The sequence below is a fragment of the Lissotriton vulgaris genome, chromosome 10, assembly GCF_964263255.1.
Source record: "Lissotriton vulgaris chromosome 10, aLisVul1.2, whole genome shotgun sequence".
NCBI lineage: Eukaryota > Metazoa > Chordata > Amphibia > Caudata > Salamandridae > Lissotriton > Lissotriton vulgaris.
Genome location: NC_141698.1, coordinates 583,834,854 through 583,851,767, shown reverse-complemented (window position 1 = coordinate 583,851,767; position 16,914 = coordinate 583,834,854). Strand labels below are relative to the sequence as shown.

General features: G+C 52.3%; 1 protein-coding gene across 1 annotated transcript in view; it reads left to right on the top strand.

Annotated features, from left to right (window-relative positions):
• Positions 1 to 16,914, top strand: part of GSPT1 (G1 to S phase transition 1) — a 612,577-nt gene that overhangs the window by 509,174 nt on the left and 86,489 nt on the right. The gene's annotated exons all lie outside the window — the stretch shown is intronic.

The following is a 16,914-nucleotide window of genomic DNA, read 5'->3' as shown; positions in this document are numbered from 1 at the left end:
TACTCGAGCCTCTGCCTAGCGGCATGGCTCCTGAAGACAGTTTGCACACCTGAAAGTGCCGGAGAGCATACTGCTGGTGCTACGAGAGGCAAGGAGACCTACTGCACGGAGGTGCTATGTCGCAAAATGGAAAAGATTCACACAATGGTGCATCAAGGTAAAACTACACAAAAAGATGACAAAGGAATCAATGGGTGCTAAAATATATAACACACCTGCTAAAATCAAACCTACGTTCTACCTCGCTGAGAGTACACCTAGCAGCGATAGCCTACACAAGAGGAGAGACCGGAAAGCAAGCGTCCTCCTCAGGCGCAGAAGCAGCTCGAATTGACCATTACATCTAGCTCCAAAACCGTCGGACACCCTCCGATTAAGTTCGGTCTTCCACCAACAGCTCGAGCGAAGCATCTCGAACACCACAAAGGCGCCGAACCTTCCAAGACGTTGTCGGCGCCTTCAAAGCCCGCCCCGAAGGGGTTGTGTTCCACGAGCCCTCGTACGACAGCCAGTCAACTCTTTATCGACTCGGAATCAGGCAGGCTAACCATCCACAAGCGCAAGATCGCGCCTGAACATCCCTTGGAGTATTACAAAATTCCTCTTAAACAGAAGAAGGACTCGGCCACCTCACCATTTCTCTTCGAGCACGTTCAGGACTATTCGCAGCAAATGGCATATTCTCCAGCACAAAGCGAGGAGGACATGGGTGAAGACTATGGTCAAGCGGCCTTTGCTTATCACGCTGAGCTGACACTGATCAGGATGAACCACAACAGTGGTCTGAGGCTGTAGATCAACCTGTAGACCCTGATGATCCACATGCTGCACCAGACGCCCAGTCCTACAACGTCAAAACATCGCCAACTGAGGACACGGCAGCGTTAAACGCTTTGATAGAAAGGGCGGCACTCAATCATGACGTGGACATGCACGCGGAACCTGTTGACGAAGATTTCTTGTTTGACACCTTCTCCACCTCTGAACGTTCCACTAAGACTTTGCCTATGCTTAAAGGGGTCCTCAAACATGCTGCGGACATTTTCAAAGAACCCACAAAAGCTAGGGTTTTGCAGCGTGAATCTTTCTGGATTCACTATGCTGTGCATATTCCGCGGTCTTGTGGTTGGGCCGGATTCGTAGTCTTTTCTTTGTTTTTTGTTTTTTCTTTGTAGCCCTAGTGGGCGTCGGCGTCACACCTCCTCGGGCGCATTTCCGGTGACGTCGGCATGCTTCCTGCGTAAGCTCCCACTCTTGGGCGCCATCTTCAGATTCTTTTTTCCGCGGTCGGGTCTGGATCGTTCCCGTTGGGCTCCAGACATTTTTGGAGAAAGTACTGAAAAGAGTGGAAGTTGGAGGAGATATTGCAAGAAGAAGACCAGAGAAGACTTCGCAGAACACTGACGAAGAGGAGAGAAGGTGAAAACCTCGAGAACTTCGACGATCGTCGACGTCCACGCGCTCAGTGAGGCCTGAACGCACGAGGATGGACAACACGCCGTTCAAGTTCTGCCCGAACTGCAGATACAAGTACGCACAAAAGGACCAGCACCCGGTTTGCAACCTCTGCCTACCGGTAGAACACAGAAGCGAGGACTGCAACGCCTGCGCCGTCTTCGCCCAGAAGACCCTCCGAGTGAGGAAGAGACAGAGGGTAGCACACGCCGCCCTCGAAGGAAAATCCCCGACGCCATCGCTGTACGAGCTGGGGATGTCCTCAGAGGAGGACAACGCTGCCGCAGAAGACGACGGCTACACGGTCGTAGAGACCGATTACAAGAAGACACCTGATAAGGTAGGAGACTCGACGTCCCATAAGAACACCAGAGACCCTGAGTCTCGAAAGCTCGAGGCTAAGAGCCCGAAGGCGCCGACGCAGCGACATCTGCCGTCCGCGACCACAAGCAGGCCCAGCGGATCCTCGGAGAAGGAGTCCCTGGCGCCGAAGGCTGTTGACCAGCAGAAAGCGTCGAAGATCGTCGCCGAAAAGGACCGATCGACGTCGAGGGAGAAAGACCCTAAAGCCTCAACAACGTCCAAGGACCCGAAAGCCAGTTCGACGTCCAAGCCGTCGACGCCGAAGATCTCGACGCCGAGCCAGGCGCCGAAGAGAGGAGCCGAACGTTCCGAAGCAGAGAACGCGGCCGAGGTAGAAAGGAAAAGACGTCTGCTGGAAGCCGAGATGGCGAGCCTCCTGCAGCGAAGGAAGGAGGTCGCCGCCGAGATGAGTGCGTTCACGATTCCACACAAGACCAAGCACGCCGTGCTACATCTGGTCGAGGAGGAAGAGGAACATGTCGATGACCATGTGCCTAGTGACGAGATGGTCGACGACCGGGAAGCTGAAGAGAATCCCTACGAGGATTACAGCTACGAGGACGAAGAGGGCAGTAGAGTGGACGACGAGTCGGTCACCTCTGACCCACGCGAGGAGGACTACCTAGACGTCGACACCGAGAGCCCGGAGGAGGCGGTCGACTCGTACCCCTCGAGACCCTCGCCGCCGGACGACATCGGGGCATACAACTCAGCGATACAATCTGCCGCGACGGCATTCAAGTTGAAGCTCGACGAAGAAAAGCAGAAAGCAGACTTCCTGCTAGAGACTTTGCTCCCTACACAAACAAGAAGCCAGTTCCTCCCAATGCTCGAGAGCGTCTTGGCGCAGGGAAAGGAAGCCTTCAAGGAGCCCGCTACATGCAAGGCAATAACTCCCAGAACAGAGAAAAAATACAAGCACTCCTCGAAGGACCCGGCCTACATTCGAGGCGAGGTCTCCGCTGACTCCATTATCACGGCCACAGCTAGGAAGAGGGCGAGCGTATCCACTACCTTGGGCCCACCACCGGATAAGGAGAGCAAGAGGATGGATCTGGTGGGGAGAAGGATCGAGCGAAATGCCGCGACCCACTGGCGCATGGCTAATTCCAACGCCCTGTTAAACAGGCACTTGTACCAAATCATGGAGGGACTGGGGCACTTGGTGAAGGACCTACCCCAAGAGGCCAGGCAGAAGGCCGAAAAATTGGTCGAAGAAGGGAAGAACGCGGCAAATTCTTGCCTTAAGACGGCCCTGGACGGAGCAGACACCGCCAGCAGGCTAATGATGATGGGTGTCACGGAGAGGAGACACGCCTGGCTCAGGATCTCAGGGTTCAAACCCGAGGTGCAACACAGTATCCTGAACACACCGTTCAACGGCGAAACACTTTTCGGAGCAACGGTTGACGACAAACTATGCCAACTCAAAAAAGATAACGAGACTGCAAGATCCATGGGGGCATTGCAGTTCAGAGGCAACAGAAGAGGCACCCCGGCACGGAGGCCCGGCGGAAGATGTGGAAACCAGCCAGGTACATCGCACCAGGCCTTCCAGTAGGCGCACCAGGCAGACTCGCAGGCTCAGCAAGGTCACCAGAAGCAGTCCTGGCAATACCAACCCAGGGGTCAGTCCTTTCGAGGGAGAAATGGACGTGGCCAGAATAGAAGAGGGGGGCAGCAGCCCACCTCGAAGTGACTTCACACTCCCCCGGGTGCCCGACCACAGAAAAGATCCCAGGGGGCACCGCGTACAAAGGGGTCTGGACAATCTAATGACCTACGACCACATGACACCAGTGGGAGGAAGATTAAAGTTCTATCTCCAGGAATGGAGAGAAATAACCTAGACAAATGGATCCTAAACATCATTCAATTCGGATACTGCTTGGAGTTGGAGAACAAACCAACAAACAAAAAACCAAGGGGGAAGCCACCAGCAAAAGAACAGCTGGCGAGACTTCAGGAAGAAGTGCAAGAACTTCTACAAAAAAAGGCCATAGAAAGAGTTCCCTTCAGGGAGAGGAACAAGGGAATATACTCAACGTACTTCCTAGTACCAAAGGTCGACGACAAAATGAGACCCATCCTAGACCTGAGGTTCCTCAACAAATTCATAAGAACACAAAAGTTCAAAATGACCTCCTTGCAGGAGGTGCTGCCGCAGTTGCAGGTCGGAGACTTCATGGTCATGATAGACCACAAGGACGCCTACTTACACATACCGATGAACGACAAGCATATGCTCAGGTTCGCTATCGGAGGAGGCCACTACCAGTTCACAACGCTGGCCTTCGGACTGAAATCAGCACCGAGGGTACTCACGGAGTGCCTTGCGGCAGTCGCAGCGCACTTACGAAGACAGGGGATACACGTATACACTTACCTCGACGACTGGCTGGTAAAAGCAAGCTCGTACCAGAAGTGCAAGCAGCATGCACATACAGTGACGAGAACACTCATACACTTGGGGTTCTCCGTGCATTGGAAGAAATCATCAATGGAGCCGGAGCAAGTGAAGATCTTCCTGGGGGCAGAGATCAACAACGTACAGGGCAAAGTGTTCCCCAGCGAGAAGAGAGCAAGGGCACTGGTCAAGGAAACTCGCCTATACCGGAAGGGGCAAGCTCGGACAGTGAGGACTGCGAGTAAGATCATGGGAATGATGGCATCATGCATCCACCTAGTGCCGAATGTGCGGCTCCACATGAGACCCATGCAAGAATGGCTCCAGGAACAATGGTCACAGGCTTCGGGCAGTTGGGAGGATCTTGTGGTGGTGACGCACGCAGTGCAGAAGGAGATGGCATGGTGGACCCTGGAGAACCTAACAAGGGGGCAGCCACTTACACTCCCAACTCCGACAGTGACCATCTCCACGGACGCATCCCTGAAGGGATGGGGCGCTCACATGGAGGAACTCAAAGTGAGGGGTCTTTGGACGCCAGCAGATACAACGAAACACATCAATTACCTAGAACTGAAGACAATCTTCTTTGCACTGAAAGCCTTCCAGACAAGACTGTACAGGCAGAGGGTGTTGCTACAGACAGACAACACTACGGCGATGTTCTACATCAACAAACAGGGTGGAACACAGTCGACGACGCTTTCGACGCTGGCGCAGGAGATATGGAGGTGGGCCATCCCTCTCCAGATAGACTTGCTAGCCATACACCTACCAGGCAAGGAGAACATTCAAGCAGACTGGCTGAGCAGACAGACCTCGGCATCCCACGAGTGGGAGCTCAATGCTCAGGAGACGAGGAAGCTGTTCAACAGGTGGGGGACACCATCAGTGGACCTGTTTGCAACACGCCAGAATGCGAAATGCCGAAACTTCGCATCTAGACAACACGAAGAAGGGTACCTTGGGAATGCCCTATGGATAGATTGTTCCGGGAAATTTGCATACGCTTTTCCCCCCGATACCGCTGATACACAGAGTGCTGAGCAAGTGCAGGGCGAGCACCATGACCCTGATACTGGTCGCGCCGCAGTGGGCGAGGCAGACTTGGTACTCTCAGATCATGGAGATGGCGCAGTGTGCGCCCCACAGATTCAGCAGAAGAAAAGACCTGCTCTCCATGCAGAACGGAGAGGTGCTGCACCCAGAACCAGAGAGCATGAGCCTAGTAGCATGGCTCCTGGGGACATAGAGTTCGCACATTTGAGACTGCCAGAGAGCACCCTCAGGGTCCTTCGGGAGGCACGAAGGCCCAGCACAAGGAAGTGCTATGTCGCAAAGTGGAAAAGGTTCACGATGTGGTGCAGGAGGGAGAGACTTCACAATAAAATGAAGGACTCCACGGTACTTAAGTACCTGACACACTTACTGGACAAAAAGCTCCGCTCGTCCTCCTTGAGAGTTCACCTGGCGGCTATAGTGGCATACACAAGGGGTGAGATGGGCAGAAGCTTCTTCACATCACAAGTTGTAAAGAGGTTCCTCGAAGGAGGAAAAAGGATTGCACCACCCAAGCGGGTGCCACCACCGGCATGGAACTTAAACGTGGTCCTGACGGAACTCATGAAGGAGCCCTTTGAACCGCTCCGCAAGGCCTCACTAAAGATGCTAACTATGAAAACTGCTTTCCTGGTTGCAATTACGTCCTTACGCAGAGTGAGCGAACTGCAAGCGTTAACGCTACAGGAGCCCTACTTACAAATACACAAGGACAGGGTGGTGATGAGGACCGACCCACACTTCATGCCGAAGGTGGTGTCCAGGTTCCACATGAACCAGTCCATACAGATACCGAGTTTTTTCCAAAAACCAACCACTAGCGCAGAGCGAGCTCTGCATACCCTGGACGCCAGAAGGGCGGTCATGCATTACATCGAAAGGACACAGGAAAACGAAACAGTTCTTTGTGTCGCTCGCCAACAGTTACATGGGCAAAGTAGTCACTAAGAGCACTATTGCACGATGGATCGCGCAAACAATCCAACTCTGCCACAAAAGGGCAGGAGAAGAACTGGCAGAGGGGGCACGCGCCCACTCCACTAGGAAGAAGGGGGCTACAATAGCCTTCCTGGCCAATACACCCATACAAGACATATGCCTGGCGGCAACATGGGCTTCGGTGCACACATTCACGAAGCACTATTGCGTGGATGTTCAGATGAACAAGGAAGCACAAGTCGGACAAAGGGTGCTCCAGCATATATTCAGAAACCAGAGCTCATCTTCCACCCAGCCACCACGGAAGTGAGAAACAGCTACGAAATCTATGCACAGCATAGTGAATCCAGAAAGATTCACGCTGCAAAACGAATAGTTTCTTACCTGTCGGTGTAGTTTTGCAGCTTGAAGATCTTTCTGAATTCACTAGCAAACCCACCCACCTCCGCCAGAAAGATGAGGCTGGAGAGAGAAGAGGTGGTCAAAAAAAAATAGAATAGAATAGATCATTGCCATTGCTTCGGAAAAGAAGGAAACACGGAAAAAAGAATCCGAAGATGGCGCCCAAGAGTGGGAGCTTCCGCAGGAAGCATGCCGACGTCACCGGAAATGCGCCCGAGGAGGTGTGACGCCGACGCCCACTAGGGCTACAAAGAGAAAAAAAAAACAAAGAAAAGACTACTAATCCGGACCCAACCACAAGACCGCGGAATATGCACAGCCTAGTGAATCCAGAAAGATCTTCAAGCTGCAAAACTACACCGACGGGTAAGAAACTATTCGTTATCAACCCACGGATTGAGAAATATAGGCCTGCTCCAGTGGACCCCACCTACATCAAAGGCCAGCTCCCCTTGGACTTCCTTGTTGTGGCCAATGCCCGCAAGAGAGCAAACTCGCAAACTAGTGGTGACGCTCCACCTCCGGACAAGGAATCAAAGATTCTGGAGGCATCGGGAAAGCGAGTGGCAGCGCAGGCTGCTAATATTTGGAGGATTTCCAATACATAGGCCCTGTTGGCTAGATACGACAGGGCGCACTACAACACACTAGAACAGTTGTTGCAACACCTGCCTGATATGTACAAAGAGGGAGCAGAGATGATGGTACAAGAAGGGAAATTGATTTCTAATGCGTCCATTAAATGCGCACTGGACGCGGCAGACACGGCTGCTAGGGCCATAAACACTAGTGTGATGCTAAGACGTCACGCATGGCTCCGCATCTCTGGTTTCAAGCCCGAGATTCAAACAAATCTGCTCAACCAGCCGGTTAACCCGGACTTCCTTTTTGGTCCCGAGGTACACAACACTCGAAAAAGAAAAAAAAAGGACACAGACAGCCAAATCCATGGGGGCTCTTCAATCTCAGCAGTTTCGGGGCAGTTCCTTTTGTCGCTCCGGTAATAGGGGAGCCTCTAGAGGACAGGTTTTACAGCAGGCCCAGTACACCAAAGGGAGCACGCAATCCACCTACACAAAGAATACCAGGGGTGGATACCGTGGGAACAGCGCCAAAGGCAGAGGACGTGGCAATAACCACGCCAGATCCTCCGCTCCCAACAAGCAGTGACGCCTTGTCACTGCCCCCCGACCATCTAACACCTGTCGGGGGAAGACTCCAGCAGTTCCTGCCAGTCTGGGAAGGCATTACCACGAACAGGTGGGTGAGACAACTTATCCAATACGGCTATTGTCTAGAACTAACCTCCACCCCTCCAACATACCCCCAAGGCACCGTCCTATGTCCGCAGAGCACACGCACTTATTGCAGCAAGAAGTACTCTCCATGCTGCAAAAAAAGGCAATAGAGCTCGTGCCTGTGGAAGAACGAGGTACAGGGATGTACTCTCTGTACTTCTTGATCCCAAAAAAGGACGGATCCCTGCGGCCCATTCTAGACCTCAGACCCCTCACTAATACATCCTTTCAGAACACTTTCATATGTTAACCTTACAGCAGGTCCTGCCGTTGCTCAGTCAGGGCGACTTTCTAGCGACCCTGGACCTCAAGGATGCATATTTCCACATTCCCATTCACCCGAGTCACAAAAAATATCTCAGGTTCACCATCAACAATCGGCATTACCAATTCAGGGTTCTGCCTTTCGGGATCACCATTGTCCCCAGAGTGTTCACCAAGTGCTTAGCGACCGTGGCTGCGCACCTTGGCAGACAACATGTTCACGTCTATCCCTACCTGGACAACTGGCTCGTTCAGGCCAAGTCAGCCCAACAGTGTACCAGCCACATGTCACGCACGATTCATCTCCTTCACAGTCTGGGGTTCTCACTCAACTACACAGTCACACCTGCAGCCAGCCCATGTGCAACAGTACCTAGGGGCAACATTAAACACTCTGACGGCAACAGCGCAGCCGAACTCTGCCAGGATCAACAGCATGCAGCTGCTCATTCGCAGGTTCAGGCCTCCACAATCACTCCCAGCGCAGGTGTTCATGCAACTAATCGGTATGATGGCATCCTGCATATTCATAGTCCCGCACGCGAGACTGCACATGCGTCCCCTACAAGAATGCTTGGCACGTCAGTGGAACCAGGCTCATGGGCATCTAAAAGACCTAGTGTTGGTGACTTGTCGTGCTTACTGTGAGAAATTGACCTGATATGCAATGCTCACTATTCTAGTGATCACTATGTATCAGTCCAAATGACCCCTATGGTGATTGGTTTTAAGTCAACCGTAGACCAGCTATCCTAGTAGCATGGACAAGAGCAGTCTTTAGGCTAGACTCTAGAGGGCGTGTTAAGCCAGCTGTTATACCATCACATATACCCCCTTGAACACCAAGTGAAAGGACACCACACAAGTTGTTATGAAAATAAAAGGATATTTATTTAGAACACAACTGCCCTGGACTCTTTATGAGGACAGGGCGCTAAGCACAATACAAAGCTCTTTAAGAAATACTGAAAGTCGCACAATTTACACAAATGCCCGAGTGGCACGAAAAACCATATACTCTGGTAGTGGAATGCGAAATTACTAGCAGGTAAGTACTACTCTAATAGGCTTTAGAAACGCTGGACCTACAATGCTGAACCCTTAGATTAGAAGCAGGAGGCCTAGGGACGTCGTGTGCAGAGTGGAAACCCTCACGCGTAATGCGGGACAAAGTCTATGGATGCTAGATTTCGTAAAGTTAGTGTTATCGGACGAATCCGACCAGGTAGAGCTGAAACGAAAAAGGATCTGGACCCTTGGATAGTTAAGCTATGCTGGAGCACCGAAATGCTCAGGTTACCTAGCCCAGGGGCTGCGGCTGCATAGGGCTGAAAAGACGTCGGGAATCCTCGTTGCAGTCTATGGAGCCTGAAAGAAGAAGTTGCTGGCAGGCGACCAGTGATGAAGTTCGATGAGATCCAAGCCTGGTTCGGTGATGGAGGATACCTGTAAGCAGAGGGGACCAAGTTCTGAATCACTAGCCAGTGATTAGATGGGCACCAGGATGGCACCGGACGAAGTCACCTCGACCAGGTGAGTGGGCGACGCTGGGCTCTGCAGTCTCTCGGACCAGGAGACGTTGTCGGCGACCAGGATGGAGGTGCGAGCTGTCCCACGAAGGTATCTGCTGTCGACGTCGCTGGACCCAGGATTGGGGCAACAACTCTTGGCAAATGCAAGCCCACGCGGTGGACTCAAAATGGCGTCTGGAGTGGACCAGGAGGGTCCGGGGTGCTCCTCTGTTGGAGGGGAGCAAGGGCTGGACTTCGGTGCTGGAGCTGCGCAGGGTTAGGGCTTCTCAAACTCCAAAGCACTCACTCGAGGATCCCTCGGCGGTCGTGCTGGGCAAGCGTTGTGCAGTCTTGAAGATTGCCGGTCCCTCGAGGTCTCGTCACACCCACGAATCTCAGCTGGGCTGATGCAGGTAGAGGTCAGAGGTGCCTGGGAAGCCGGGTCTCGTCGAGCTGGGCAGTCTTGATCTGGAGGGGAGACATACAGCAAACCGCGATGCGCTTGGGTGGTGCCTGCTGGGCAGGGTGGCTACTCCTTAGCCACAAGGGAGAGTCTTATGAAATGTTCAAGAGTTCTTTCGTGGAAAGTCATCAAGATTCGGAATTATCTGATTTGGGAAGGGGGCCCGCTCCTATCTTTATACTAAGGAAAGGGGCTGGCACGCGACTAGGTCCTGCCCATGGGTGGGACCAGGAAGGGGGGTGGTTACACCCCTCTCCCATGCCGGAATTTCCCCAGCTCAGGGGCTGGTGTGCCCCTGGAACTGGTTCTAGCCGGCCTATGCATAGTGAGCACCGGGGTGCCACTTGCAGTCACCTTCCTCTAAAGCCCTGCCTACCCAGGATACACAAAACCCTGTCTGGGATGGTGCTAGCACCGCCCCTGACAGGAAACCCTTTGTCCAAGCTCTCCTCGCTGGAAGGACTCCCAGCAGCAGGAGGTCAGACTTGTGTCTGTGGTGGCAGCATCCATTTTGTGATGCTGAGGCTCGAGTTAACTTTAACCGGTGTTCACAGTTACATACATGTCGTGTCCCTCTAGAAGGGTGGAATGCTAACCCGATCGCCAGAATTGGCGAGGGGTTAGTATTACAATTCGTATGACACCTTACTCGACATGTTTTGATAAAGCGATACCAGAGTTGGCATATAACCGCGAGGATTATAATGCACTTAAGAGTATATGGTATGCGTTATCATGGAACAGCTATTAGGACTTGGTTTCGCAAGCTGCAAACGGGCTCAGATAATGCCAGAGCACCATCTCACATGATTCCAAGCACTCTGCCTTCAGGATTGTCAAGGCCTGCCATAGGAGTGACTGATGGGAATCTATGTGTCCATTTTAGGGTTAGATATAGGTATAGTATATCTAAAGCAAAGGGTGATTACACCACCTTGCCCCAGCTGTCGTGCAGCCAGTTGTGTCAGATTTAGATGGCCAGCCAGGGGTGGCATAATACATGCTGCAGCCCCTGGTAGGCCCTGGGTACACCTATGCCCTAAGTTACAGGGTCTGATAAGGTGGCCCAGTACCAATTGGTAAATGCACCTAAGGTACACGTGTCAATTTAGTGAGAGAACAGCTAGGCTGTGGGTCTGATTGGCAGGCCCACAGCCAGGGAAGTCGTAAACCAGTGAAGCAAAAAGCAAAAATCTGGGGTGATCATAGGATTGCAGACCCTACTCTCCTACACTTACAACTCTCTGCATTGGTGGAATCCACAAAACCTTTGCAGGGGACGACCGTTCCAAGAGCCTGTCCCACAGATAGTGCTAACCACGGACGCATCTCTTCAGGGTTGGGGAGCGCATGTCCTCCGTTACACGGTGCAGGGACTATGGATGACGCAACAGCAGAAAATGCATATCAACCTGCTAGAGCTCATGGCAATCTTCATGGCACTGAAAGCGTTCAAGTTGCACCTGTGCAACAAGGTCGTGTTGATCCGGACGGACAACATCACTGCCATGTATTACATCCAGAAACAGGAGGGCACATACTCCCCCGCAGCTATCTCACCTGGCCCAGAGCATGTGGAAGTGGGCCATTCAAAGGAACATCTTCCTCATGGCGGAGCATCTCCTAGGAGTGGACAACCAGATGGCGGACCTGCTCAGCAGGCACAGTCCTCAGATGCATGAGTGGGAAATCCACCCCTCGGTACTCCAGCCATACTTCCAGGAGTGGGGTCATCCAGAGATCGACCTTTCGCAACAAAAGAGAACGCAAAATGCCAATGCTTCGCCGCCAGGTTCCCACACCCGCAGTCTCAGGGCAATGCGATATGGATGAACTGGTCAGGCAGATTTGCGTACGCTTTTCCCCTAGCCCCACCCATACCGCTGGTGGCAAGCAAACTGCAGCAGCACTCCATGACGTTCATCCTGGTTGCTCCAACGTGGGCACGGCAGGCTTGGTACACCATGTTCCTGGAGCTTTCAGTGGTGCCTCACCAACGGCTGCGCCTCACTCCCAGCCTCCTCACTCAGAGCCATGGAGACATTCAGCACCCAGATCCTCAACAGTTGAGCCTAGCGATTTGGCTCCTGAGGTCATAGTTTGGCTACCTCAACTTGCCCCCTGAGTGTATGAACATCATCAAGGAGGCAAGGCGGCCTACAACCAGGGCGTGCTATGCAGCCAGATGGAAATGATTTGTTATTTACTGTTCCAACAATGACATTAATCCGCTAGATGCATCCACGCAAAACATCATATGTTACCTACTGCAACTGTACCAATGCAACCTAGCGTATAGTTCCATCAGGATACATTTGGCTGCTATAGCCGCTTATCTTCAGAACAGGCAGCACCTTTCACATTTTAGAGTGCCTGCCATCAAGGCCTTTTTGGAGGGCCTTTAAAGGGTGATCCCTCCCAGACACCCTCCTTCGCCTGTCTGGAATCTAAATATCGTTCTCACCAGGCTCATGGGGCCCCCTTTTGAGCCTCTCCATTCTTGTGAGATAGTTTCTAACTTGGAAAGTGGCCTTTCTAATAGCCATCACATCGCTGCGAAGAGTCAGCTAGCTTCAAGCCCTCACAATTCAAGAGCCCTACCTACAAATTCATGCTAATAGGGTGGTGCTGCGCACCAACCCCAAGTTCATACCAAAGGTAATCTCGCAGTTCCACATTAATCAAAACATAGATCTGCCAGTTTTCTTTCCAAACCCTGACTCAGTGGCAGACAGAGCACTGCACACCTTAGATGTCAAAAGGGCTCTCCTGTATTACATCGACAGGACAAAAGACTTTCGTAAGACTAAGCAACTGTTTGTTGCCTTCTCTCCACAACACAAAGGCAACCCCATTTCCAAATCAGGTATAGCCAGATGGATTGTTAAGTGCATACAGATCTGTTATCAAAAGGCTAAACGCACATTAACAGTTCCCCCAAGAGCGCATTCCACACGCAAGTTAGGGGCATCCATGGCTTTCCTAGGTAACATTCCTCTAGAGGATATATGTAGAGCAGCCACATGGACTACCATACATAAATTTACCAAACACTACTGCGTAGATGTGCACTCCAAGCAGCAAGCTGCTGTAGGACAGGCTGTTCTCAGAACTCTTTCAGACTGCTGCATCTGGCACGGGCAACCGCCGATAAGGAGGTAACTGCTATTTATTCTATGCACAGATATGAATTCAGCAGCCCACATGCCTTGAACGGAATATGCTACTTTTGCAGCGTGAATCTTTCTGGATTTACTATGCTGTGCATTATTCCTCGATCTGGTTGTTGGGTCCGGATTCGTAGTCATTTTTTCTCTTTTTTTTATTGTAGCCCAGGTGGGCGTCTACTTCCCACCATTTGGTGCACCTTCGTGACGTCTGCACGCTTCCTGCGGAAGCTCCCACCATTGGGCGCCATCTTCAGATTCTTTTTTCCGCCGTTCGGTCTGGATCGTCGCATGAAGCTCCGGAGAAGTTTCAGGAGAAAAGAAGGAAATACACCAAGTTTTTGAGGAAAAAGGACCAAGAAAAGTCGGAGAAGACCTCCTAGAGCCAGAACGAAGAAAGAGGAGAAAACCTCGCGATATTCGACGGCCAAGGAGAAAGCGCGCGCAGGGGGCCCCCTGAGCGAGCACATGGACAACACTCCATTCAAGCTCTGCTGTAATTGCCACCACAAGTACGCGCAGAAGGACCAGCATCCGGTCTGCAACCTCTGCCTGCCGATCGACCACTCCAGCGAGGATTGCAACGCCTGTTCAATCTTCACGCCGAAGACTTTGAGAGTTCGAGAGAGACAGAGGGTGGCCCACCACACGATGCAAGGGAAAGGGACCAAACCGACCCTCTACCAGCTGGGTGCCTCCGACGAAGAGGAGAACATCGCCGAGGGACCAGATGACTTCACGGTCGCAGAGACCGATGTGAGACCTTCAAAAAAGGTAGGAGAGTCTACGACCCCGAAAACCCAGTCAGGGCCTAGAAAGCCTGAGGGAGAACCCCGAAAAACAGAGGCTAAGTCCTCGAAAGGAGCGCCGGCGACGAATGTTCCAACGTCCGAAGCTGCATCCTCCGAAAGGCCCAGCGGATCCTTCGAAAAGGACTCCCAGATGGCAAAGACCAGCGAAAAGCAAAGGTTGTCGAAGCAGACCCCCGAGAAGGGACCCTCGAGCGAGAAGGCGCTCAGAATGGCCTCGACGTCGAAGGTACCGTCAAAGACCAGCCGAAAAGCTCGACGCCGAGCAAGCGGCAGAGATGGAGAAAAAGAGAAGGCTCGAGGCCGAAATGGAGAGTATGCTCCAGAGGTAGAGAGACTTCGACGAAAAAATGAAGACCTACTTGATTCCCTCGAAGACCTACTTGATTCCCTCGAAGACCTACTTGATTCCCTCGAAGACCTACTTGATTCCCTCGAAGACCTACTTGATTCCCTCGAAGACCTACTTGATTCCCTCGAAGACCTACTTGATTCCCTCGAAGACCTACTTGATTCCCTCGAAGACCTACTCGATTCCCTCGAAGACCTACTCGATTCCCTCGAAGACCTACTCGATTCCCTCGAAGACCTACTCGATTCCCTCGAAGACCTACTCGATTCCCTCGAAGACCTACTCGATTCCCTCGAAGACCGCTGCGACCGCCGAAGAGGTAGAGGTGCAGGAGGATTTCGAGGCAGAGGAGCCGCCGAAAACTCCAAACCCCACAGATGAGGGAGAAGAGGAGGACTTCTACCGCTCGGAAGGAGATTACCTCCGCGAGAGCTACTACTCAGAATCCTCGGCGTCGCTAGAGGAAGAATGGCAGGATCTCGAGGCCTATAACCCCGAGGAACCTGTGGAGACATACCCTTCGAGGCCTTCGCCGCCAGACGACATCGGGGCTTACTAAGAGGTCGTCAAGAAGGCTGCAGCAGTCTACAATGTGAAGTTGGAGGAGGAACAGACAAAGGCAGACTTCCTGCTAGAAACTTTGCTCCCCTCGCAGACGAAAAGCAGTTTCCTGCCCATGCTGAAGAGCGTCACGGCCCAAGGGACTGAAGCCTTCAAGGAACCGGCTACATGCAGGTCAGTGACCCCGAGGACGGAGAAGAAATACAAGTTCTCAGAGGACCCCCTTATATCCAGGGCACCGTGGCAGCTGACTCTATAATCGCGGCAACGGCCAGGAGAAGGGCCAACGTGCCAACCACATCTGGGCCACCACCTGATAAGGAAAGCAGGAGGATGGACCTCACTGGAAGAAAAATAGAAAGAAATGCTGCTATGCATTGGAGGATGGCGAACTCCAATGCACTCCTTAATAGACCCCAATATCAGCACTGGGATAAGATGAGCCAGTTGCTGAAACACATGCCTGAGGAGTACAGGCAGAGGGCAGCCCACCTCGTGGAGGGGGGAAAGGACATAGCGAACGCATGCCTGAAGACAGCCCTAGATGGGGCAGAAACATCAAGCAGGCTGATGGCCATAGGTATCACTGAGAGAAGGCAAGCCTGGCTCAGAATATCAGGCTTCAAGGCAGAAGTGCAGAACAACATCCTGAACACCCCCTTCAACGGGGAGATGCTGTTCGGAGCATCAGTGAATGACAAACTGGCTCAGCTGAAGAAAGACAATGAGACAGCCAAATCGATGGGAGCCCTACAATTCAGGGGGATGCAGAGAGGCACCCCCACAAGCAGACCAAATGGTAGAGGTGGAAACCAGCAATCACATTCGCAACAGTCGCACCACCATGGTCAACAGAGTGACAACCAATGGCACCAGGGTCAACAGAGGCAGAATTGGAACTCCCAGAATAGGGGCCAGTCCTTTCGAGGGAGAGGAAACTGACGGGGCCAGAGACTGAGAGGTGGTGATCAATCCCCCCAAAAGTGACTCCATGAGGAAGGAGGCGCTCACCCACCTAAACCCTCCGGGGGGAGAGCACCAACAGCTAAGGAGAGGCTCACACGGACACGGCTCAAGAGAACACACAACACTAGTAGGGGGAAGGTTGAGATTTTTTCTACACGAGTGGAGAAAAATAACCACAGACAAGTGGATACTAAACATTATACAGCACGGATACTGCATAGAGTTGGAAAGATAACCACCAAGCAGAAAGCCAAAGAGAAGGGGTCACAAGGGCAAAGAACAGCAGTTGCTCCAAGAGGAAGCTCAAGAACTGCTCCTCAAAGAAGCCATAGAACCAGTCCCGCACAGAGAACGGAACAAGGGGGTGTACTCAAACTACTTCCTAGTACCAAAGGTGGACGAAAGCCTAAGACCCATCCTGGACCTACGCTTCCTGAACACCTACGTAAAAACTCAAAAGTTCAAGATTACTTCCCTGCAAGAGGTCATCCCACAAATAAGGCCCGGGGACTACTTGTCCACGATAGACCTAAAAGACGCATACCTGCACATCCCCATGAACAGGAAACACGAACACATGTTAAGATTCAAGGTGAACGAAGACCACTACCAGTTCACAACCCTGGCTTTCGGACTCAAGTCAGCGCCAAGGGTCTTTACCAAATGCCTCGCGGCGGTGGCCGCACACCTACGAAGGGAGGGTATACATGTTTACCCCTACCTGGACGACTGGCTCGTGAAAGCAAGCTCTTACACGAGGTGCAAAGTTCACGCAGAACAGGTCACAAGAACACTCACGAACCTGGGCTTCTCCATCCACTGGAGAGAGTGCTCCATGGACCCAGAACAAGTGAAAATCTTCCTGGGAGCCCTGATCAACACGGTCGAATGCAGAGTA